The sequence below is a fragment of the Myotis daubentonii genome, chromosome 4 (assembly GCF_963259705.1).
Source record: "Myotis daubentonii chromosome 4, mMyoDau2.1, whole genome shotgun sequence".
Lineage (NCBI taxonomy): Eukaryota > Metazoa > Chordata > Mammalia > Chiroptera > Vespertilionidae > Myotis > Myotis daubentonii.
This window is the reverse complement of record NC_081843.1, coordinates 91249202-91275505: the sequence shown is the minus strand read 5'-3', so window position 1 is coordinate 91275505 and position 26304 is coordinate 91249202. Positions and strand designations below refer to the sequence as shown.

The 26304-nt window shown below is 38.6% G+C and overlaps 1 protein-coding gene and 1 non-coding gene across 15 annotated transcripts in view; one reads left to right on the top strand and one right to left on the bottom strand.

Annotated features, from left to right (window-relative positions):
• The window catches only part of ADCY2 (adenylate cyclase 2), a 289765-nt gene that overhangs the window by 238914 nt on the left and 24547 nt on the right, over positions 1-26304 (bottom strand). The gene's annotated exons all lie outside the window — the stretch shown is intronic.
• Positions 3619-3740, top strand: LOC132233997 (small nucleolar RNA SNORA40). Its single transcript, XR_009452827.1, has one exon. It is a non-coding gene; the product is annotated as a small nucleolar RNA SNORA40 (small nucleolar RNA).

Below are 26304 nucleotides of genomic sequence, written 5' to 3'. Positions count from 1 at the left end.
ATCGGCAGGGAAATACACGTATTGACAGACCGAGAAACCATGATAATTCACATAAAATCATTACTCTTAGAATTTCATTAAAAGTAGCTTCCTAGAGTGATTGCACCATCCTAGAAATAAACAAGGTGAGTCTTATTGATGTATTTTGGTTCTGTGTGTCCTCATGCTGAATTTGGACCAATATACTAAATATAAGAAACTCCTTTAGATTTCAAGGATGTCACCAATAATACATCAGAAATGATGGTTCCTGCTGGGTTTTAATCATCCAAACCCTTATAATTATATAGTATGTTTGAAAAAAATATGAATTTACAAAATAAAAGATAAATGCTGACTTAATTATAAGACCCTATTAGTTATAAAATAAGGTAGCATTTTTCTAATTTAAATGACAGCCTTAAATATAAAATTAAAACTAAAAACACTCTTGAAGTAGATGGCAGCTGTGGACATACAGAAAGCTGAGTGTTTTACTGAAAACCTCTTCCCCCACACAATACATAATCAAAATATATTATCCCTTTGGTTTACTCTACGGTGTCATCAATGAAAAATAAACATACTTTTGGAATAAAATTTATTTCAGGCCAGGAACTTTACCTCTAAAAAAAGAACACTATCAGAGTATATTATGTCTAATAATCCTGTACAAATAGAGGTAACTTTGTTTGCTTGCAAAGATTAGCCTTCCTACAAAATATTAGATGACGAAACAATTGCACCTTATCACCTGTCTATTTTCTCTCAAACAGTTCAATAAATATTTATTGAGCAACAAAGACACACCATTCATTCAACAAATATTGGAGTGCCCGGTATGTTCAAACACATTCTGTGTTTATTAATATTACACATACATATTTATAGATATAAACAGGTACATATATAAGAACATGTGTAAGAAACTAATAGAAAGAGTAGCATTATTTTTACATAGATGCATATTTCCTTAATGCCACTCAAATTGTTTATGCTGGTTGATGGCCTCACTAATGTTAGTTTTTATGTTTGGTTGGTGTGCTCTCCTTTGGTAGAAACAAGATAGTTGTTAATCATTTTATTGTCAGTCAATTAGGCCTATAGAGAGCCCAACCGCTCAGAGAGTGAACCCATCATCAGGTCAGCGCTACTCACCTGGACATGAGAGGTTACAGAAATGCTTACAGGTTATTACTTAGTGGGTTATGACCACGCCAGGAGAAATGAGCAGATCCTGGGCTTGTGATATTGATAAAGCTGCCACAGAAAGTTACAGAAATACCATACCACCATCACTTTTATCAGCTATTGGTTTTTTTTATATTTTATTGATTTTTTACAGAGAGGAAGGGAGAGGGATAGAGAGTTAGAAACATCGATGAGAGAGAAACATCGATCAGCTGCCTCCTGCACACCCTCTACTGGGGATGTGCCCACAACCAAGGTACATGCCCTTGACTGGAATCGAACCTGGGACCCTTCAGTCCGCAGGCTGACACTCTATCCACTGAGCAAAATGGTTAGAGCTCAGCTATTGTTTTATATTTATTCATTCATTCATTCATTCAGTCAGTCAGTCAAGAAATTCTTTGTTATTTTTAATCTCCCAGGTGTCATGTAGGGTAAAAAATTAAATAAAGCAAACTAAATGCCCTTAAATTAACATGTGGGTACATTCACAAAAAAAATAATCACTGCTTGGCAAAGTACAAGCATATAATTGATACAACTAAATATTTTGGTGCATCATTTAAATGGATAAGAATGGATCATTTACATTGAAGACGATGGGCTCAGTCCCCATATGGGTCAATTACTTTCACACAGAAACTGGTTTCAGCTCTGCCGACTGTGCCCTTAGCTCTAATGAGGCCTCAAACAATGTTTTAGACAAAGGCATTTTACCTGAAAACACGGAAATTCAAGTAAACTGAAGATAAGATTAAATCTTTAAAAGCTCTCCAAAGAAACATATACCAGTGCCTTTAGAAACAGCCAATGTTGTCTCTGGCACAAGGTTGGCGCGCTGGGTGGGAGCAAGATAGATATGCTGTCAGGAGCAGGGTTCTCTGGCACCTGCAGGGGTAACTGACAGCACACGGGACAGAGAACCCCAGATGATGTCTATATTACCCACAACTCAACCTCAAAAACTCAGCAAGTAGGACATAAACAAATGCACAGTTGCATATATTTATTTCTTGAAAGATAACAGCTCCAGAATGACGCAGATAATACTCTGATACATAGAGTGAGGGTATGTGAGAAATTAGGCTGGGGTTAAGGATATCAAAATTGCTTTGCTATTCATTTGAAAATAATTCAGTATCTAATGCCTCTTGCCTTGGGCTGTCTTTTTTCATGGAGCCTTTTCTGGAGGAACACAGTTTTTAAGGTGAAAAGATCCTATTGTTTTAATAAGCCATTATCCTACCCAAGGAAACATAGAAGGAAGTGGGGGTAAGAAAGGGAGAAGTGATGTTAAATGCAGAACAAACTTTAACAGATAAATCAAATCTGGAGAAATTATTGGCAGAACTAAACTTTTATGATTTTTAAGAAGCACTTTTCAATTTCCTGGATGTATAGTAATATTAAATAAACTACGTGATATTTCTTTTCATGTTGCTCCATGTTCTGTCTAGTCCACTCTGATACTAACACTGGCTTACAAAAATATAAAGACAGCAAACTTTAAAAACATGTTCTCCTTAGACTCGTTATCTATATATTAGAAGACAAGATATTGGTTTCTATGTAGGGAAGCAAGGTGAGGAAAGGAAATTCCCAATATTTTGGAAATGAAGAGCTTTCTGGAGATAGTCCATTTGATGTCTATTCCTCACCAGGCACGACACAGAGAGAGCCAGTGCTGAGAACCACTGCTGGGAGTTTGGAAGGTCCTATGGAGTTTGTACCAACTATAGGTCACCGAGTAACCAAATCCATGAGCAGACTAGCTGAAACATTCTGATAGCACCAAAAAAAAAGGGGCAAGAGGGCAGGGGATGCCTAGAAGAAGCCAGCCTGGCTTGTAGCAAACAACACAGGACTACGTTTTGATCCTGTTCTTCCTGGATCTCTGGGAAGCCTCTGACACTCTCTACCCTTCCCTGGCACTGGACCTGTTCCCTACCTACATCACCACCTGCTTCTTCTCCTCTATTCTGGGCCATAAAACAAACCTCAAAGATTTAAGTAAATTGCCCAGCCGGCATGGCTCAGTGGTTGAGCGTCAACCTATGAACCAGGAGGTCATGGTTCTATTCCTGGTCAGGGCACATGCCTAGGTTGTGAGCTTGATGCCCAGTGTGGGGCATGCAGGAGGCAGCTGATCCATGATTCTCTCTCATCATTGATGTTTCATCTCTCTCTCGCTCTCCCTGCCTCTCTGAAATCAATAAAAATACATTAAAAATTTTTATGTAAACTGAAATCATATAAAGTAGGTTCTCTGACCATAAAACAAATAAACTAGAAATCAATAACAAAGCTACAAAAGATATAAAAACATAAAAAATAATTGTGTAACTTGTGAAAATTATCTAGAATACTGTACAAAGAGAAAGAAATGTGACAATAAGAATGGAGAAGCCAATTGTTGAAAAAAAAAACCATATAAAACCACACTGACTTTGTGCTTTCAGGATAATTCATAAGAATATGCAGTTTACATGCAGGTGCTAAAAATAAAGCCTCTTTTGCAACCCAGAACTCATTGCTCAGTATGAGTTTTGATACATATAAGAAGGAACATTATATATAAAAAAAGAATATGCAGTTTATAAAACAATAGATAAAATGATAAAATATAGCAAAACAAATGTAAATGGAAGCTGAGAAGCATGCAGTAAAAAGTGAGCCATAAGAAAGAAAATACACACTAAAAAATATCTACATAAAATTATAATCAACAACTACTATCTCAAATCACTTTCAGGAATATTCTAGAGGAGCACCCATTAAAGGTTTTAACAGCACTACCAGGTCTTAACACCAAGAACTTAAAACCAGTAGCTATAGTGTTGCTTATATTATTTTCCAAGGTCTAGACAAAGCAATTAGATGAAAAGTTATGAAAAAGTGGATAAAAAAGTATCCTTGTGTGTAGATTACCTATCAAAATAAGTAAACAAAATTAGAATCCATAGAGTTAGGTTAGCCAATTAAACAATGCACAAAATTAATAACTGTCATACATATAATTAATGATATGAAAAGCTGATTAAAATTTCCTCATGCAGATTTCAACAAGATATGCTTAGAAACAAAATATAAATATATATAAAGGAATTATGTGTAGAAAACTCAAAGCCTTACCAAGGGTCAGAAAAACAATGACCTTAATAAATAAAGAGAAACACTGTGTTCTTATACAGGAAAGATTATGATGATGATTCTGTTATTATTTTCAAATTAATTAGTAACTGTTATGCAATACCATGAAAATTTATAAAGAAATTTAGGAAAAATATTTCTTAAGTGACTCAGGAATAATAAACTGAAATTAAAAGGCTTTAAAACATGTAATAATACAATAATGAGAAATAATTTGAATTGTAAAAAAATCAGAACAGGAAAAATGAACCTAAACTAAAGCCAGAACTTAAAATACATACAACCTTTTCCTCCTAGAAATGGCACTTAGAGGATTTTATTCTATGAAGAAATCAAATAAAAGACTGGAAACTATTCAGATGATCCACAATAAGGAAATATTAAGTTATGACATAGGATAGAACAATATGCAACCATTATTGTTAGAAGAATATCATTAACCTTATCATCTATTATAAATAGAACTGTTAACCATGAACAGCCCCAGATTTTAGACCTCAGTCCTTGCATTTGGCTAAGAAAAGAATTCAGAGCCAAGAACTCAAATATAAGAGCAAGTTTATTTAGAAAGTCACAGAGGTAGAAGAAGTGAGCCAACTGGACTGCCTTGACTCAGGAAACAAGTTACAGAGGCACAAGAAGGTCCCTTGGAGCTTAGGGGAAGAAAGTACACACTCTGAGGGAAGAAAGGGGGAAGGAAAGGCAGGGTAGGGCTCTAGAGAGACAGAGTGTGTGTGCTGGGTCCTTTGTCTTAAGGGGTTTTATCTGTTTTCCAAAGGCAGGATTTTAGGGAATTCCTTAGGGGAGGGTCTCAATAGAATATTCATCAGTTTTCTAGGTGGGTCCTTTGAGAGCTGTGGTTTCTACTGATTGGTCCATGCTAAGTAGGGGGTCATTAGTCATTGCAGCTGGTTCTGATGTCAGCCATTGCGTTTCTTCCTTTGGTTTTGCTGTGGCCTGAAACACAGCTGAGGCCTAGATGTTATCTCCAGTTTGACCAAAACTCTGTCTCTGTGGTCAACAGACTCTAGGCTTTGCTCCTACAATTAATTGATGCAGGCCAGAACCTCCTTGTAGTGGGGCTTAATGCTTAAGGGAGTGGTTGTACAAGGGCTTGTATGGGAGACCTATTGGGCATTCTCTGGCCACATTGTTCCCCTACAGGGAGAACAGGGTGGTCTACCACATGACTAGAGACATGCCGGGGAGGAAAGGTCAGGAGAGGGTTCAAACCGCATGACCAGCCATATGAAAGGTCAGGGGGTTTAAACCCCATAACCAGAAATACGCTGGAGAGCAAAGGTCACCCTGGGTGTGAGGACCCACACTGTAATACTTGTTTTCCCGGTTTAACCTGTTGCTAGGCATCCAGGGCTTTTCACCCTGGTGATCTTACATATCTGGCTATTGCTCCTACTCTGTTTTTGTAAATATATAAAAAGTATGTGTGTATATACACACACATAAGGGATGGGGCAAAAGTGGGTTTACAGTTGCTCACATGGAAAATAATAGAATGATATAATCCTATCTAATAAAAGGGTAATATGCAAATTAACTTTCACTCCATCACAAAGATGGCGGCGCCCAGTCCTCTCAGCCCCGCCAGAGTCCCCCAGTCCCAGGGGGGCAGCTGCTGAGAGTGGACAGTGTGAGTGGCCTGGCAGAATGTTTGCTTCGTCGCCATGGGGATGAGGCAAGCGTTCCACCCCGGCCGCAGAGGGCCTCTGGGCAGTGGGCATGGAGCAGCCGGAGGAAGGGGAGTGGGGGGGGGCGGGGAGGGGGGTGGGGAGGAGAGGCCGCTAATGGGCCTCTGGGCACGAATCTGTGCACCAGGCCTCTAGTAATACAATAAATAATAATACAACAATAAATTACGTATTTCACATACTCACAACTGTAACCTACTTTTCGCTCACTCTATATGTATCAAGTATAAAGTAGACATGCAGGGTCTTATGTTAAAAAATCAATAGTAGTTATGAATGGATGGTTGGCTAATTGGTCTTTTTTAATCTCTTTAAGGTTGGTTTCCAACTTCTCTACAAGAACGCATAGATTACTTTTGTAATTGGGAAATAATACCATTTGTTAAAATAACCAGAAAATGCAAGTTTAGTTATGAAAGGGCCACTCACTTTGTGGAGATAATATGGGATAGTTAAGTCTATGGGCTGATTCAGCTCTGGTACTTATTACAAGGCTGTGTAAAATGTAGGTAACCTTTCCTGGACATGAACCACCCAGACATTTTTTGAAGGTGTTATTTATTTAAGCAGTGGTTTTAGCATTTGGGGTCCAATGAATTTGTTTAAGACATGAAGTTTAAATGGCCTTAAGTCACAAAGTAATTGGGTTCCTGTAATAGAGCCTGAATTCACAGCTACTGGGTCCTTGTTTCGTATGCTAACTGCCAAACATGCCAGATAAATAAAATATTTTTAGCTGAGCAACAAGCTATAAATCCAGAGCAATAATTTTCTGCCTCCTTTTCTGTTAGCCTTTTCATTTTCAATTAACAATCTTTTGTTACTGACGACATAATATTGTTTTCTAAAAGATGCAAATTTTAGAACAGCAAAAATAGAAAAATAATAACATCATATATAAAATTTAAAAATCAAGCACAAAATCATACTTGCAAAGGCCATACAAATGAATATATTTGATTTGTCAAATTAATATAAAATATGGAAAAATTCTGTAAGAATGTTTTTTTCATCACTTCTACTGAGCATCTTTTCTCTAGGTATGCCCTGGTCTACCCAGGCTCTATCTCCTCCTTGTCCTAAGACAGAAAGCCTCACAAGGAATCATTTATTCAGATTTTTATACATCATTTCCTGTAAGTCTCTTATGTCCTATCTCCTTATTTAATTCTGGTATCACCCTATCCCATCAAAATTTGATCCTTCCCAGTACATTCTTCAAAAGGCTGTTGACTAATTTGTTTGTATTCAAGTTTAGGTCTATTTCTGATCAAACTGGGGCCATACAAATAAGTATAATTTTGTATAGAGCTAATTGATATTTTTTATTATTCTCCTGAAGAACAATCATAATCCTCAGCATACACAAATCACTCAGATATTTTTAGAGTATTTAAAGAAAATGAGAAGTTCGTTCAACTGTTCTTCTTAATAGAATTACGGTTTACAGAACTGTAGTAATTTTTTTTCTTCCTCTTCTTCTTTATTCTCATTAAGCAACAATATTTGGGTTAATCTATGTTCATTCTTACCTGACTTCTCTCTTAGTATAGTTAGAATAGCAGCCAAAATGGGGAAGTCAGGACCCCTCCCCTCGGTTCACCACCATTGCTTTTCTTTGGCTTTGCTGTTGCTATTCTTCCACCATTTGCCCTTCCTTCCTGTAATCCTGCCCTGCCTTTGAAAGCATTGTCTTCAGGAAACAATCTTAGTTCTTCAACCTAATTTGACCCCTTCTTCCTTTGAATTTCCATGGATTTCTGGGGAAGAGAATTTAGGGAATTTTCCTTTATTTAGAAGGTTAAAATAGAGATGTTTATGTACTTAGCCGATTCCTTTTCCAGGCTGTGTCTCATTCTTTTTGTATGGGGCATAAGGCCGTCCACGTGATGGATGGAGTGTGACAGTATAGCTTCAAGTTGACAGGTAGAGATCTGGGACTGGACTCAGATGTAGCTCTAAGTCTATATTTGGGTCCCATCAACAAAGACCACTGGTCACTGGGAATGTTAACCTCTTTGGACCTCAGTCCTTTTAGTTGTAAAATGTGTGTGTGTGGGGAGGGGAGCTTGGTAAATCCCTCATAAGGGCAAGTGTGGACCCTGAGAAAGAAGAACGTACTAAGAAGGGCTCCTGGTGGTTACTAACTGGGCTCAAATTTCAAAAATAAATAAATGGGTAAATTAATTAGATAAACTAGCAGCCATTTATATACAGGGCTCTCATGCAAACTGCACTTCACAGAAAAGCCTGCACTGAACTACCTGCCTCTACACAGTACTGCCTGCCTTTATGTGTTTCTGCCATCTGAACCAGCCCTTATAAAGGAGTTCCTGGAATCCCATTTCAACCAACAGGACTGAGGCTTTCCCCATCCAGTCTGAGCTGCACAGCTACTAGTACATCCCCATCAGCTTCTCCACCAACAAATCAGAGCAGCTCCATTCTGACCAATCAAGACAATGTCTTTTGGACCAATCAAACTGCAAGGATTTGGAATCTTCATTTGCATGAGACAGACCAACCAGGGACCGGGACTTCTGTCTACTAGCATATTAACCAACTCCCCTCTGGCTCTGGGCGTGCACTTTCCCTTCCCACCAAAGACTGATGACTGTGTTTCCCTGGCTAGGCTAAAACACAGAAGATGTCTCACCTGAGGAGCACCGAGCAGGCCAGCACAGGCCAGAGCAGAATGGCACAGAATGGACTAGACCAGAGCAGAGGGGAGCAGACCAGTGCAGCACAAAGCAGTCTAGTAAGAAGCAGAGCAGAGCTGTCTAGCCAAGAGGGCCCTTGCCCCAGGGCTGCCTCACAGCTGTGCTGTTTTCATAGACTTAATGTATCAAGGTTGAGCTGTTTTGCACTGAATAAAATTTCCTTCTTCACCACACCCCAAAATGGGGATTCCTGTTGTCATTGAATTGATGCCAATGACCATCAGTTGACACAAGGCACAGGGAATGGTGCTCACCACACCGTACCACCAGGAAATGATCGCTATTCTTCTACATCTTCATTTCAATGCAGTGGACCCTGAACAGATCCTCGTTCATATAAAAATGGAATTGATGGACAGTATTAGTAGGAATGTGATGATAGCATCAAGATTAAGTCCATATGATGAGGGTAAACCAAAACATGGCACAGAATAGGCACAAATATAAGTACTGTACTTGGTAACTAAGGCCAATTATATACGCATATTTAATAAAAATTTTTTTTAATCTCGGATTCATTGACAGTCAAACCCCATCTAGGCATCACTAAGTCCTCTGCTTGCCCCCCGCTCCCCCAGGTCTCTGGAGGCCAGGCCTCCCCTCCCAGATTTACTGCACACTGCAGAGCAGGCTCCATCTGCCCCCTTTGCTACCTGGACCACTGCATCAGCCTTTCAGCTGGCATCCACTTCGCCAGTGAGCAGGGCCACAGGGACAAAAAAAAGTCTTTAATATTTATTTTCTAATCTGACCTACACATGGGATCACATAGAGAAGCCTACTGAATAGAATATTATCATTTAAATAACAATGGCCCACCTGATGCTAAAAAGAAAACACAAAAAACTAAAACAAAACAAAGGAAGTATTAAAAATACACCAAATATAATTTTGCCAAGTTGTTTATTTAAAAGGCACTTCAGAATGTTTAGGTATTCTTGGTAAGAATGGCCATCAGTTACTAGTATAGTTTTAAGTTGTCATTAATAAAAATGTCCAATAATTTGATTTTTTTTGTAGCTACCTTTGATGATCTGCATTTTTAATAAAAAAATTTCCTACGAGAGATTTGAAGTGTCAGATACATTAGCAATTAACTTCAGTAAATTTGAATGACACAGCAATATTGGGAATGCCACTTAATCAAGAAATTAAAACTTGGCGATTGACCTAGTATTATCAACCAGTAGCTGAGAAATACAATTTTGGGATTGACATGTTTATTACTTTCATCTGCCAGTATTTTTAAAACATTTCCACTAATTAGTCTGAGAGATTTATGACTCTCTTCCAAGTGCTATTCAACTGCTACTTGAAAATAATAAGGTTAGACTTACTAAGATGCAGTGTTTGGGTTCTTATGTTGTTAATTAAAACACATTAGACATAATCGAATACTCAGCAGCATTTTCTAGACAATCCCATCTACTTGTCAACTTGCTCTATTTAAAGGAGAAACAGTGAATGTAGACACACTGCCATAAAAATATGCAGACACCATAAGCCAACCAAAAGGAAAAGTATCTTTACCAAACTATCCATACTGCTTCTTGTTAACAGTCAGAAAGTAACCTCGCCCTTCACTGCCTTTTCTTCTCTGGGAGATTTTGACAATATAGCAAATATTCAAGAATGATGATTTCCATTTAAAGTGCTTTCCTATCATAGATGGCAACATGTAAGATCTTCACATAAATAACTTTTCAAATTAGCAAGCAAACAATATTTCAAATGTGAATTTACATGTAACACCAAAACATTGTTTAAGTTGCTTGAACAGTATAACCAACATTCATTACTTTAAAAAGGCCACAACAAAGATAAACTCAAAGTTTTACCTAATAAATTCCCACTCCAAAATGATGAGGATTTTTTTTTTAATCCAAATTTAATTTTCCCATAAAAAGTTACACATAAGGTATCATTCAACTAAATTCCCAGGTCTTTTTTAAAATATGGTTTGATTAACGTGGAAGCCACATCCAATTCTAAGATGTGCCAAAAGCACATATATAGAAACATAATCATAGTTTCAAGGCAGCTTATAAAATAAATAAAAGCTATGGGAAGGCAAAATATTAAATTGAATTATTATTCTACTCTGAATGTACCTAAAAGGTTGCTGATTCAATTGTTCTAGGATGAGGCCTGGGAATCTGTTTTTCCAAGAGTTTTCCAGCTTTTGTAATATTATTGATGTGGGTACCACACTCTGAGATCATTCTTTTACAGGATCACTTATACGGCAAATAAAAGATTCCCGTAGAGAATACTTATCTCACTAAACTAAAAGAATAAGTTGTATTAGTTTTCAACATAAAGAGAAAAAAATTATATTTATTATTAGACATGCTGGGCAATATGAACATTAGAATAAAAAACAATAGATTATTGCACCCAGGGCTACCCACACTTCATGAATTATCCCCAATGCAACAATTTATGGTTGTATTTAAGACTAAGGTTTTTTTCTTATAGTGTAAAGAATATGAATCACATTTAAAATAACAGCCAGAATAAAGTGTTTCAATTATACTATTAATATTTAAATTTTAAAAATAACAGCACTCTGAATATTTATTTCTTTGAGCCTGATCGCAATAATATTTCAGACATTATTCATGTTGCTGATGCCATCATGGCTTATGGAGCGTATTCACTTTCATTTCAATGTCTTCCTTCCGTATGTGAAATATATCTGCATTCTCTGAAGCTCTGAGTTTTATTGGCAGATATTCCTGACTTCTCAGGCACATAAATACTATTTCCTTCCAGTCTCCTTAAACCTATGCATTTAAAAGCTCATCAGTGGACAATGAACCCTAACAACACACAAATCCAGAAGAAAAACTATATCCCCTCAAGGAAAAAAGGAAGGAAGGAAGGAAGGAAGGAAGGAAGGAAGGAAGGAAGGAAGGAAGGAAGGAAGGGGAAAACAAAAGCAAAGCAAACAGACCACACAGGAACACCCGTATATACATGCTATGCACACATATGTGCATGGGTCCATACATGTGCTTACATATGGCAGAACTGAGGCCAAGAATATTAAACCTATCAATAAATCCAAATGGCCTAACTACCTATTTCAAAACATAGTTCCATGCTATAAAACAATGATTTTATTCTATAACTAAAGGCCTGGTGCATGAAAATTCGTGCACATGGGGGGAAGGGAGTTCCCTCAGCCTGGCCTGTGCCCTTTCGCAGTCCAGGACCCCTTAGGGCAGTGGTTCTCAACCTGTGGGTCGCGACCCCTTTGGCGGTCGAATGACCCTTTTACAGGGGTCACCTAAGACCATCCTGCATATCAGATATTTACATTATGATTCATCACAGTAGCAACATTACAGTTATGAAGTAGCAACGAAAATAATTTTATGGTTGGGTCACAACATGAGGAACTGTATTTAAAGGGCCAGAAGGTTGAGAACCACTGTCTTAGAGGATGTCTACCTGCCCGCTTAGGCTTGCTCCCAGGGGATCAGGCCTAAGCTGGCAGTCAGACATCCCTCTGACAGCCTGGGAGCCCTCGGGGGATGTCCGACTGATGGCTTAGGCCAACTCCCCACAGGGAGTTGGCCTAAGCCATCAGTCGGACATCCTTAGTGCTGCCAAGGACGCGGGAGAGGCTCCTGCCACCCCTGCTGCACTCGCAGCTGTCAACCTAGCTTGTGGCTGAGTGGAGCTCACCCTGTGGGAGCACACTGACCACCAGGGGGCAGCTCTTGCATTGAGCGTCTGCCTCCTGGTGGTCAGTGTGCTTCATAGTGACTGATCGTTCCTCTGTTAGGGTCAATTTGCATATTACCCAATTTGCATATTATATAGGAGGATAAGAAATTCTTAAAATAACCCAGAAAGGTTAAAAATAAAAGGATGTGAAAGGATATACAAAAGGATGAGCAAAAGCAATAACATTTAATCTAGTGTTACAACTTTGGTGTCAGACATGGTGGAATTCAGGACAAAAATTATTTAAAAGCAGACAAATGCAGGCACCTTATAACACTGGTGAGTATAGTGAGCAATCAAACTCCTTAAATATAAGTGATTGTATTAAAAGATCTATAGAATTCTTTTCTAAAAATGTCAAGAGGCAATTAACAGTACCCAACAACTTTTCTTTATAAAAACAACCAGTAAGAAGGAATTGATAGATGCTTACTTAACGTTGCATGTGATTATGTAAATAAAAATCTGAGTCCAAATGCCAGGATCTTACTTAATGAGGAAACACTGGAGACATTCCTACTAAAGTGAGAAAAATGACACAGATGCCAACTGTCACCACTACTATTAAATATGGTAATGGATATATTAGACAATGCAATGAAAAAAAGAGAAAGCAATCAGAGGCATAAGAATTGGGTGAAAAAAAAGACAGAAAATAATCTTTATATGCAGATAAAACTTACTGAAACTTCAAAAGTGAATTACAGACTTTTGTAAAAAAGAGAATTTATTCAAAAAGATGCAAATTTAACCAAGAAAAATCAATAAACCTTATTTATCACACAAATATAAAAAGACAGATGACAATGGAAAAATACCTCATTCACACAGAAAAATAACTGAATAAATGACAAAACACAACAACACAACACCTCGGCAAATAAATGAGACAGGTGCCACACCTGTATAAGACAGTGAAAACATCTCTAAAAGAAAAAGAAAAAAATAAGTAGACGTGAATAAAAAAATATATATATCTGTCCTTGGATCACAGAGCTATCAATTCTCCATAGGGTTAGTTATAAATTTGGTGCAATTTCGATAGTAATAGCACATGTTTGTTTGTTTGTTTTTCTGAAGAGCTAGAAAAGTTCATTATGAAGTATATAATACCATAAAAGACCTACCAAATAATAAAACATATTGTAAGACCTCCCAAATTAAAACAAAGTGGTCTGGCACACAAAGAGACTAAAAGAAGAGAAAAGAGTGAAAAAAAAAAAAAAGGCCCCGCAGGAAGGAAATAGTGGCATCTTATGAACTAATGGCATTCGGCCAACTGGGAAGCCATTTGGAAAAAGATAAATCATGTCACACTTTCTATCAAGATGAATGATGCCACATGAGTCAGTGAGCCACATAAAGATGAACTCATAATCTTTATAATCCAGAAGTTGGGAGAAACTTCCTCAATGTACCTCAAAATCTACAAGCTATAAACTAAAAGGCTACATTAATTCAACTACATAAAAAAATAAAATCAAGCTTTTGCATGCAGAGTATACTACAAGAAAACTCAAAAGCACAAAGGACAAAGTGGGGAAAATATTTGCAACTTCTTTCAAAGGCAAATTATTAATAAGCAAATAATTCTTATAAAAGAGAATAATCTAATGCAAAAATGGGCAAAACTATGAAGAAATAGTTCAGAGAAGAAGAAATTAAAATGTCCTTTGAAAACAGGAGCACACGCATAACAAAAGGAATGCACTGATAAATGATTCCTCCATCTAGAGAACAGCATATCCTGTTGGTGAGCAGGTGGCATATGCATGACTGGGAAGGCAATGTGGCCCAAGTCTAGAACAGGGAGATGCGACCATTTCTAGCCAAACTGTGCTTATCCTTTGCCCTAAAAGTCCTACCGTATTTCTGGCTATACAAACAATATACAGGAAAAAAATGTACAAAACCATTCATTGTGGCATTATTTCTGACAGAAAAAAACTAAATTTAAATAAGAAATATCACTATAAAGTCATGGTTTCTTTCTTTTCAAAATTATATTGCAGAGAGCGGGCCTAAGCTGTCAGTCGGACATCCCCTGAGGGCTCCCGGTCTGTGAAAGGGCACAGGCTGGGCTGAGAGATCACCCCCCAACCCACACACACACACAAGTGCATGAATGTCATGCACCGGGCCTCTAGTGGAGCTATAAAGGACTAATGGGTTTATGTCACAGACATGTAAGCAGCCCAGCCAGTGTGGCTCAATGGTTGAGCATCAACCTATGAACCAGGAGGTCACAGTTTGATTGCCAGTCAGGGCACATGCCTGGGTTGTAGACTCAGTGCCCAGTAGAGGGCATGCAGGAGGCAGCTGATCAATGAGTCTCATCATTGATGTCGATATCTCTCTCTCCCTCTCACCTCCTCTCTGAAGTCAATAAAAATATTGACACAAAAGCAAATATTATGGAGCTTTAACTAACTAAATAACTATATTAGGACATCAAAAATAATAATGACTACAACTGATTGAAACACATAAAATTGTTTATAATAATATTCAGAAATATAAATCTAAGAGTTCAAATGATATCCCCAAAAGAGGAATTATCCCCCCCCCTAAATTATAATAGGGCATAAATTCTTTACTCTGAAAACTATCAGTTACAGCAGAAAAGTTAAGTTATTCTTCCTTTTCTATTACAGTTTCATCTCAAATAAAATAAATAGCCCTGGTTCATAAGTGAAATTTCTTAAATTCCTTTAAGAAAGTTAGAATTAAGAATATAAACAAAATAATGGCTCCAGGCCAGTGTCATCAACAGATGGGAAAGCACAGTGGAGGGCTCAGTTTGTCACCCTCTGAATTCACTGATATCAATCATAGTACCACTGTTACTGTAGAAAATCTGTCAGGGTGAGCGTGTCAGAGGTCAGCACCGGTCCCATAGCTGGTACCTGCGAAGTGGGCTGTGCCTGATCCCGTGGCCTCTTAAGATCGATCTCCCGCCTAAATGCCACTCAAGGGACAGAAACAGCCCCTTGGGAAGGCAGAGTGGCTCTGAAATGACTCACAGGCCAGCCTCTGGGTTTCCCAGGATACTCCCTGAGGAAGTGGCAGTTGTTTTATCTGGAAGCATCCCCGACAAACTGCCCACGCCCGCTGTGCTGTCCTTACGCTGCTGCTCCCCCTCACAGGTTGTTTTTCAGGAGCCCAGGAGAACCCCGGGGACAGCATCACCCAGGCTGCATCTGCAGCCAAGCTGTTGCCAAGAGCACCAGCTGCTGAAGAGCAGGCACATTCTGACTTAAGGACGTTTGTTTTGGAATGTTAATCCTGGAATTCTTTAATCCTTCGCACGGACCTGTTTTTCTGGTTCTCTAACAATATTACCGGTCGTCGATACTTCAAAGATGGGCTGAAATTGAGTGGGACCAAAATACAGCTCACGGAAATATCAAGGCCAAGGCATATATAATGTCAGCATTCAAATATGAAAACGGAAAAGGCAAAGGAAGAGACAGACTTGAAACCAGCGGTTGCAATTTCATCTCCATAGGTTATTGCATTAATGTTGTTATTGACTTCTCCCAAGATAAGGTACAGTCCATTCTCCATACTCATGGTAGTTGTGTGTATAACATCACCATAAATACTGAATCAGCCAATACTGAACCATTAAATATAGGGCTAGGTTCTTGTGCATCGCGGGTCACATTTTTATCAACCGATCAGTACATAACCTTGTTTTCTTGTGTTTCTGTTAAAGATACCTCATTCACTATATACTGTTAATTCATTATATTCAACTCCCAGCCAACAGCTCTGTAACTCATACTTGAAGAAAGTTTACCTACCCAGCACGTTATTTTCTCTGTGGGGCCCACCATAGCCTCCCTGATCTTAGAACACTGGACAGTATTTCAGCTTGATGTATGGGGGCCATTTTAAGCAGTGAAATCAACTAAAATGCAAAAACTGTGGCAAGAAATAGACCATGCAAGGGACACTTGTTGACAGTGTGGGAGCTGCAAGAAGGCAGTGTGTCAGCTTGATCCACCTCAGCTGGGAAGGTGCACATTGGGCGACTCAAATGTTACCCGGCTCTGCTCATGTCCACAAATGACCTCGAGTATTGATTTTGGGATTAGAAATAAATGTTAACACGCAGGCAAAATCGCAAAGTTGTGATAAACAAGTAATGGGGATTGACTGTAATTGTTTCATGCTGACTCTACTAAAAACAACAAGGTAAGAACACAGATATCCAAGGGCTTCTAAAGTTTTTAACAGTTGCCGTTTATCTGTAAAAAATCATCATCATTAAGTCACTTTATTATCTGTTGGGGGGAAAATACTGGCCAATCGTTATAGGTGCTCAAGTGTGTGCTGTTTATGTTGGGCATAAACACCTCAGACTTACAAGCAAAGCTAAAGCGATGCCTGGCCACCATGTTTAGATGGCAAAGGCCCTGTCACTGACCACACATGCACAATGTCCTCTATTCAAAATGAGAAAGAAACTTCAGCTGTGCTTTTAGTAGTTGACACATTCTCCAGCCACTCATAGGACCCCTTTATTTAATTGGAACTGATTAGAAATCCTTTTAGACTCTTAAGGAAATGTGCATTCATTTACTAGTAATTAAGTAATAGCTTATAGTCAATGGGAATCTTTCCGGTGCTTACAAATGAGCAGTCTTATGCCCTGAACTGTCCCTGCTGAGCAAGTCCTGAGGGCCACAAACCCCAGGTCTGCTGATGATTCTGATTATGTCACATGACCAAGGAACACAGTCTCATACGGGGACAAGTGTTAAATAATAAGCGAAGGGGAATCCAAAAGAGAAGATGTCAAAGAAAACCAAGCCTAGGTTTTCCTCCAATTGAAGGGAAAATTGCTCTTATTCCAAAGTCATTCATCCTCTTCTCTGGGCCACACTCTATATAGGAGATCTTTGATTGGTTCACTTGAGATTATGTGCAAGACGTTGATCCTGATCTCCTGGAATCTCCAAGCAACATAGCCCAAAACTTTTACCCAACATAACCTGTCAAAAGCAAAGTCCCCCTCGTGCAATTGTGATATTCCTCAGGCTCTGTGGAAGCCTGAATAAAATACCAAGAAGAGCTCATCACCCTCTTTGTTCTGATCTGATCTTCAACACGCACCCAATAGAATTGGTTTCCCAGGTAACCTAACACCAGAAAGAAGGCATTTTGTTTAGCAGACAGGAGCATTCTCTGAACAGCAATGAAATCATAAATTGGCATTCTGGGTAAAAGTGAATTAATTCCCCACAATCAGATCATCCTATAAAGCTACAAAACAGATTCTGGACCCACAGAGACCTCCAACACGATATCTAGGCTGAAACTCTTGGCCCTTTATTATCACAATGTGCGCAGCACATCTTTGCAGGACCCACTTCCAGGCTGTAGTCTAGGGTCTCTGCCCCCCCCTGAAACACACATAACCAGACTAAAGCTTTCAGAGACTACACCAGAGACAGTGGACCAATGCCCCCCAAATTATAAAGGCCTGATTCCACTTTCAGTTCACAAATTTGTGCTCATATCCTTAGAGTGTGCAGCATCCACATATCCCCTACTTAGTCTTGGTGACTTTACATTTTCAATAGGGAAAGAAGGAACTATTGGCTGTCATATCTAGATTCTGAATTTCATTTTCTTTAAAGATGTATGTAGCGTGAATCTGACAAGCAGTAAGTGTTGACCACGCCCCTGTGGGCATCACACTTAGAGTTTCTGCAGTTAAATGAAAGCACAGGCCTTATATGTAGAAGACAATGAAAAGAAAGAGAGTGGCAGAATTTTAATCTATCTGCAATTATTTTATTTAGTTCTCTGCTAATGTAATAGCTATTATCATAATAAAAATGTCAAAAATACATTGATATCATAATTAACAGCATGCCTCCATAAAGCGAAAAGGATCAGATGCCTTCATTTCAATCCTTCATTTCTCATATTTTGTCAATAGTTTGGGGGTGAGGGGGAATAGTTGGGAATGAAGGAAAACAATTAATATTCAATTATAATTACTTTATGCCTAAGGAATATGCCACTAATTAATCCCTCAAGTATGCCAAGTAAATGTAATGATATCACCTTTTAGCTAACTCTTTTATTTTTTTTTAATTTTATAGACTGATTTTTAGAGAGAGAGGGGAAAAGATAGAAAGAGAAAGAAGTATTGAATTATTGTTCCATTTATTATGCATTCATCAGTTGTTTCTTGCATGTGCCCTGACTGGGGTTCGAACCCAAAACCTTGGCATTTTGGGACTAAGCTCTAACCAATTGAAGTATGGCCTGGGCCTAGCTATTTCTTTTAAATGAGAATATTCTTTTAATGTTTTGATAGAGGTTCATTAATTGTTAAATACAGATTCCAGTGACTAAATCTTACCATCATTCAGTATTACATCCCCTGGCATTTGTGTAGTGCTATACAATTTTTTTGTTTGTTTTGAAAATAGAACACTTATTAAAACTAGTGACAATAACACACATTTAGGGGACAAGGAAAGTGGTTTTTCTTTTCACCCCAGTGAACAACAATCTGTTGTTACGAAGGCCATGGGGGAAGGAGCGCAAGGAGACAAGGCTGAGAAGCAGATAAGGAGGTCGGATTCTAAAAGCTAGGCTAAAAGCTGGTCTGGGGACAGAAAGCACAGAATGGCAAATGCAGTCCAAAGGCAACGTTATATTTAGCATAGCTGATGTTCTTTTCACATTTTTTATTTTGCTATAAGATGCAAAACACTAAAACTACCAAAACCCAAATTTTTAAAAGTACAACAAATATGACAACCACCCATGAGCACACATCATACACTGAACATTATGCCATACTAGCTTTTGATACATATCACACACACACACACACACACACACACACACACACACACACACACGCACAGTGAGGAAGAAACCCTTTCTTGTACTGCTGTTACAAAGAGATTTCCCTCTACATATTTGGTCTGCTTATGGTCTGCTTTCCTAATTTAGATTTCAAACCACCTTGAATTTGTATTTTTATATGGAATGAAGAAGAAATTTGATTTTTACCATAATATAGCCAACTTTTTCTTATTTATTTATTTATTTCATTTATGTATTTTTCACTTACTGAATAGTCCATCCTGCCCCACTATGTTTTAATTCCACCTCTGCCATACAAGACAAGTGTGCTTCTGAGCTCCCTCTTTCCCCTCGGTCTCCTTATCTATATCTGGGCCAATCCAGTACAATTAGATTTGGCTATTTTTCTATTTTATTATAACAAACCCCCATTTATTTCCCTTCTACAGGAAATCCAGCTTTCAACAAAAACAAACCCCAACATTTATTTCATTGCTGCATGATTTTTGGAGTAATGTATCTGTGTTTTAATGCTTCTTAGAATATTTGGTTCTTTAGTAATATCCCCCATCAGGAGGTAAAAATAGTAATAAAGATAATTTTTACACATCAAGAGCATTAAAGAAAATGTAGGCTGGTGACCTAGGTATTTTGCAGGCGTGTATGTTTTCCCCATGTTCAATGAAAAATAGTCTTTTAAAAAACAGGCTAAACGGAAATTGAATTTCAAACAACTCAGCAATCCATTTGCCAACCTTTTAGAAAGTTTAATATGCAATAAAACTATGCTTAAAGAATCATCTCAGACTTGATAAAAACAGAAATACTGCCATTCTCTTACATCTCAGTCACTTTATTCTCCTTATAGATCCCTCCTTCCTTTGAGCCATTATAAAGGCATGGCGGGTCACAGCCAAGAGCTGATGAGTCAGCACATCTGAATGCCAGGACCAGGACGGAAGAAACAGTCAGTTCCAGCTGGAGACCCGCCACGTTTTTGGAAAGTCACAAAATCTCTTTTTCTATCTCAGGTTTTTGGGATTTCCCCCGATGTTTAAAATGGAAATTATGCCTCCCCTTTGAGGATACTATATCAATAATTTGAAATGGAGTATGTGAAAATTATTTGTGTGCTAAAAAACCTCATACACTATTTTTACACCTTCATCGAGTACAATTGAGTTGTAAGAGTCTATTATTATATAGTCTAAGTATAGACTTTTTCTCAGGTATATGTTTTGTAACTAGTTTTCCCACTCTGTGGTGTGCCTTTTCACTTTCATAATAGTGCCTTTGAATAGTAAAAGTTTTTTCATTTTGGACAATCCTATTGATCAGGTTTTTTTCTTTAATAGTTCATGTTTGGTGTGTTCTATTTCAGAAAAAGCTTTCAACCCAAGAATCCCAAAAATTGTCTTTCGTGTTTTCTTCTATAAGTTTAATAGTTTGGGAACTATATTTTTAAAGTCTTTGATCCATTTAGAGTTAATTTTGGTATATTGCATTAGCTGAGGGTGGAAGTTTGTTTTTTGCACTCAGCTGTCCAATATTTTCAGCAGCTATTTTTGAAAAGTTTATACTTTCCCACTGAATTGGCTTAGAACATAGTTGAAAATAAACTGACCATACGTGTGGGAGTATTTCTGGACAGTCAATTGTATACCAGTGGCTTAAACATTTATTTTACATGAATCCCATAATATGTTGATTACTGTACCATAGTTTTATAATAAACCCTGAAACCCAGTAGAGTAATATCTGCTTTCTCAAATTTTTTTTGGCTGTTCTAGGTATCTCATTTATTTATTTTTATAAAACACATCAGAATTTTATTGCTTGAAGAATACAGCATATAAAATCACAAGAATGACCAAATGCAAAGTCCATATACATTTTAGAATTTGCTTGTTATGCTATAAAAGAACTGGAATTTTTATTGCAATTGAGTTACATCTAGAGGATGAATTAGAAGGAAATTGACAACCACATTGTGTCTGTGGGTCCATGAACATAGTCTATCCCCCCGCTTATTTCTTCATTTCTGCCAGCAATGTTTTATAGTTTTCCATGTAGAAAGAAGAGTTACACACATTTATTCAAATTTACTCCTAAGTGTTTTATATTTCTGATGCAATAGTAAATGGTATTTTTTCTATTTCTGATTGGAAGATTCTAATATATAAGAACACAGTTTATTTCTATATCTCAACTTTGTAAACTTCAAACTTAGTAAACCCACTTCTGGTAGCATTTTTTAGGTTTCATAGGATTTTTAACATAGACTACAATTGTTCAATACAAAAGCAAAACAACACAAGCCACATGTATAATATTAAATTTTCTAGTAGCAATAGTTCTGAGACAGTCTCTAAAATTTCTTATTAATTTCCATCTTTTTTTTGAAGAATATTTTTTTCCATGCTTCTCCTTAGAAGCTTCTAATTTCCAAATCAAGATATGCTTCCCATATAGTCATTCAGTTTAATTTTAGAGCTGGCATTTTTCTAATTTCTGCATGCAAAATATTAATATAGGTGCCCAAAGACAACTGCATTTTGGCCATTCTTAAGTTGGTATTTTCTAATTAAATCTTCCCATTTCTATAAAGCACTTGCAAGTAAAGGCTTTCTATCAGGAGTATTAAATGAGGGCTGGGAATTGGGAGTTTCTGGCCTTGGAGGCACAATTTCCCATATTAATTTTTTACCTATTTTTGGATATCTGTAATCTGAGCAAATTTTCTAGACATGTTATGTAGTGGGTCAAATGTGGCCTCAGTTTCTCTCCCAGCTGTCTAAAAACAACTGGAAGGGTTTGGGGCCCAGGCAGATCAAGCCTGTGCTGGCCCCCTGGACGAGCCAGTTAGTTAATTACAGTTGAGTTGGGACTTCCCTATGGGGCTCCTGCACACCCCCAAAGATTCTTAGTCACCTAAGAATACCCAAATTGGGCTGGAGGAAGGATGTGCCCCTTTATTCAGAGCTGAATGAGTTCAGCTCTCATAAAAAAAAAAATACAATTTCTAGTAACCACATTAAAAGTAGATAAATTTTGATTTTAATAACATATCATATATAGCCAATTTTTCCAAAATATAATCTCTCTATATAAAAGGCTAATATGCAAAGTGCCCTCCCCCTTCCCTGCCCCCGTTCAATCAGAAGTTTGATTGCTTGCTATGACGTGTGCTGACCACTAGGGGGTGGCGCGGAACATGGCAGGCGACCAGCTACAGTAGCGGGGCACTGAGGGAGTGAGGGAAGGAGGAGACAGGGAGGTGGGGAGGCGGGGAAACAGAGAATCTGATTGGCCCTGATTGCTAGCTAGGCTTAGGGACTCTACCTGTGCACGAATTTCATGCACTGGGCCTCTAGTTTCATCATGTTATGAGTAAAACCATTATGAATGGAATTGTTTACTTTTTTCACACTTTGTCTTTAAAAGTCAGTGTTTACACTTGGAGCACATCTGGATTCAAAACAGCCACATCTGATGTGCTCAGTAACCTCATATGGCTAGTGGCTACTATAATGGACAGTCCACACGCAGACAGATAAAGCCAGCCTAAATCCTTATTGTCTAGTCTGCCTGCCTTTCATTTTTTCTTCTTGCCTTCACACTGTGAAATGTCATTTATCTCTGGTGCCTGCTCTCCAGGCCCAGGATCAGGAATTATTCCATCTACTGTTTCTTGGAGGTTCTTCCCCATCTGTGGTCTGTGCCTCCTGGGCAAGCGCTCATCGGTCCCAGGTGGATACTGGATAGATTCCTTTACAAATCCCTGAGCTTGTGTCCTCTCCCTCTCTCCATTTTGGTTTTCTGTCCTGAGAATTTCAGTGCCTTTCCAAACTTTGAACTCTGATTTTTCGACTCTGTGAAATTGCTGGGTGAGGATGTTATTAGTGGCTGCTGAGGAAAGGAAATTTGAAATTCTGAATATTGGAGAAGCTCAGTGAGGTGTTGCTTAGCAACTCTTAATAGCAAATAATTTAAACTCTGGATTTATTTTTTTCCTGCGAACTTGTTGCTCAAGCCCGGAATCTAGAATTCACTCCCCTTCACGGCAGCAACTCGCCTGCATGCTCGCCTGGGTACACACACACAGTGCCAACGTGACGGTGACAGGTTGTGTTATTTACCAGTTCCCATTAAGTATGTTTCTTTGGATGTAACAACGGCTTCCAAGATTCAAGGCCAAGGTAGCTGGAATTCTATTACAAACACAACCTTTCATAAAATCATCTGGCAAACAGTAGGGACACTGAAGGCAGGAAGCCCTAAGACAACCACCATCAAAAATGTCTACATTTAAACTGTGTCAATAACAGATGTTTGTTTGGGGAGCCTACAGAACATTTTCCCTCACTTGTAAAATATAACTAACTTTTTCAGGAAAACATGACAAATTCCAGATCACAGTCACAACATCTTTCAACTTCAGGTTGACCTCCCTCGAGGTGCTTCCAGCTGCCCTGAGAGCAACACACACAGGGCCAGCATCCCCAGTCCCCCCACCTCCCCTCTCCCAACAGTGGCAGCCCCAGGAGACATGTTACCCAGACATCAAGCAAGGTATTGGACAGGACCCAAAACCGGCACAGCTTCTCCCAACACAAGGAGAAGCCGGTACTGGGCTGGACTGCACCCTGAGCTGGCATCCCAGAGAATGCCTTCCGAGGGCCCTTGGAATCTGATGGGGTTTTCCTATGAGGAGGAAAGTGGTAGATTATAGGTGTCAGGAGCTAAGACAGAACCAGATGACAATGCCAGCAGAAAGGAATAAAATGATAAGGAATCTGTTTATAAAGAATTGATGTTAATTTCATTATAAAAGCAACCAGTAGATACATAAACATTTATTCCTTGGGTCAAATATGTGTCATTTCTCTTAGTGATGCATCTGAGGAGTGAATATACCTCCAACAAGGATTATGTGCTGACAAAACCAGCAACATGACTGATTTTTTGTCATCTCTGAAGTAACAGCTACCTCTTCATGAAGTTTTTCCAAATAACAACTAAGCCAAATTGGTTCAGATAGAACAATCCAAAATTCCTAAATATCTCCCTCATCACACAATAATCTGTCATTTTCCAAGTCACAACAGGAAACACCACACAGCTGTCAACCATAATGGATATATGATGATGATGGACGATGATCACTGTGCCAAAATGCCACGTTCAAATTCTGACTCTCTTCTTGCTGTGTGACTTTGGGGAACTTGATTAACCATTCTGGGCTTCAGTTCTCTCCTCTGAGGAATTGCAAGTAATAATAGTACTTCACAGAGTTGTACAGATCAAATAATTCATGTATATAAAGTAACTGAATGATGCCTGAGGCAGGGAAGGACCAGGGCACTGGAAGTGTTTTCTATCACTATTATGGTGGAAGAGGCAAGCAAACCAATATGCTATGTGTACACTCATTCAGTATTTCCACAAGTATTTGTGGTGTGATCCTACCTATGTGACACTGTGCTAGACACTGGGAAAAGAGAAGCCAATAAAAATGCCTCCAAATCACCCGTCTTTCAAATGTACCTTGATGTGGGGGTGAGGTTGGGGAGGACAATGAAAGTGCCGAGGTGAGAATGGCTGTGCCTGTTTAAAGAACAGATGACAATTAACTGCAATGTCCATCTCAGCACCAGGGCCTGTGTTCCTGTAAAGCAGTGGTTCTCAACCTTCTGGCCCTTTAAATACAGTTCCTCATGCTGTGACCCAACCATAAAATTATTTTTGTTGCTACTTCATAACTGTAATGTTGCTACTGTTATGAATCGTAATGTAAATATCTGATATGCAGGATGGTCTTAGGCGACCCCTGTGAAAGGGTCGTTCGGCCGCCAAAGGGGTCACGACCCACAGGTTGAGAACCACTGTTATAAAGGAAAGCGCAGGAGGAGAGAAGGAAGAGAAGCAGAGAGATTGTTCCAGAAACACCAACTGAACTGTCTATTCAAACAGGGTCAGGACTGGAAGGCCCAGGGAGGGTTGTGGTAAATTCCCAGTTGACTGCATAGCCAGTATGACTTTCACATGCTCTGGCTGGGAACTGAGAGGAGGGAGAATACAGAAATGCCACCCTCGCTCTGAAGAGCAGAAATGTGGGGGAATCTCAAAATAACGACACTTCAGGCTGGTCTGTGTTGCTGCACTTCCTTAAAATTCACACTTTGTCAGTATATTATTTGCTTTTAAAAACAACAAAAAATATCAAAAACTCTCATCTTTGTTGTTAGTTACAATAATTTTTATATTGCTCTTTTATTTTTCTGAGTTGTGTGTGCCTCTTCATATTAACTCCAAAATAACCTCTGAGAAATCAACCTGGTGCACAAAAGCAGACAGCGATGGTTTCTTGGATACTCAGGGACAGGCTGGATTTGTCTCCTTTCATTTATATGCTACTAGGTTCTTCGCATGGTAAATCCATTGTTTAATAGCATTCCAGGTGACTGCACTAAAGGAAAAGCAAACCAATTCTGTACCATTTCAAAGCCTATGAGAGCTCTTTATTTTCTTACATTTCACCCACTTTCAATACGAAAATGATATTTGCACACTTATGTCCTATTTTTGTAAGAAAACACAGATAGGCACATGCTGAATGCCTGGCATCTTGTTAGGAAATAGAACAAAGAAAGTCTCTTCTTCCTGGAGCAAAATGTTAGCCTTTTGAGTAGGTAATTTAACAAATCTATACAATAACTTCAACATGGTCTCCCCGCCAAGCCTCAAATGGGGTTGTTAGGAATGGAAGTGTTTATTTAACTCCATTCAATGAGCTCTTAGTGTGAGGGAAGCAGAAGACTGGAGTCAAATGCAGATACAATTCAGGCCTCTTGTCCTCACTCAGCTAAGCCAGCATCTCTTGTGTGTAAGCCTCACCCCATCCAGACACTTGCCCTCCTGTCCTGCTACCTTCCGAATGGCATTCCCATCTCAGAGTGAGGGTCACCAGTCAGTAGTTATCA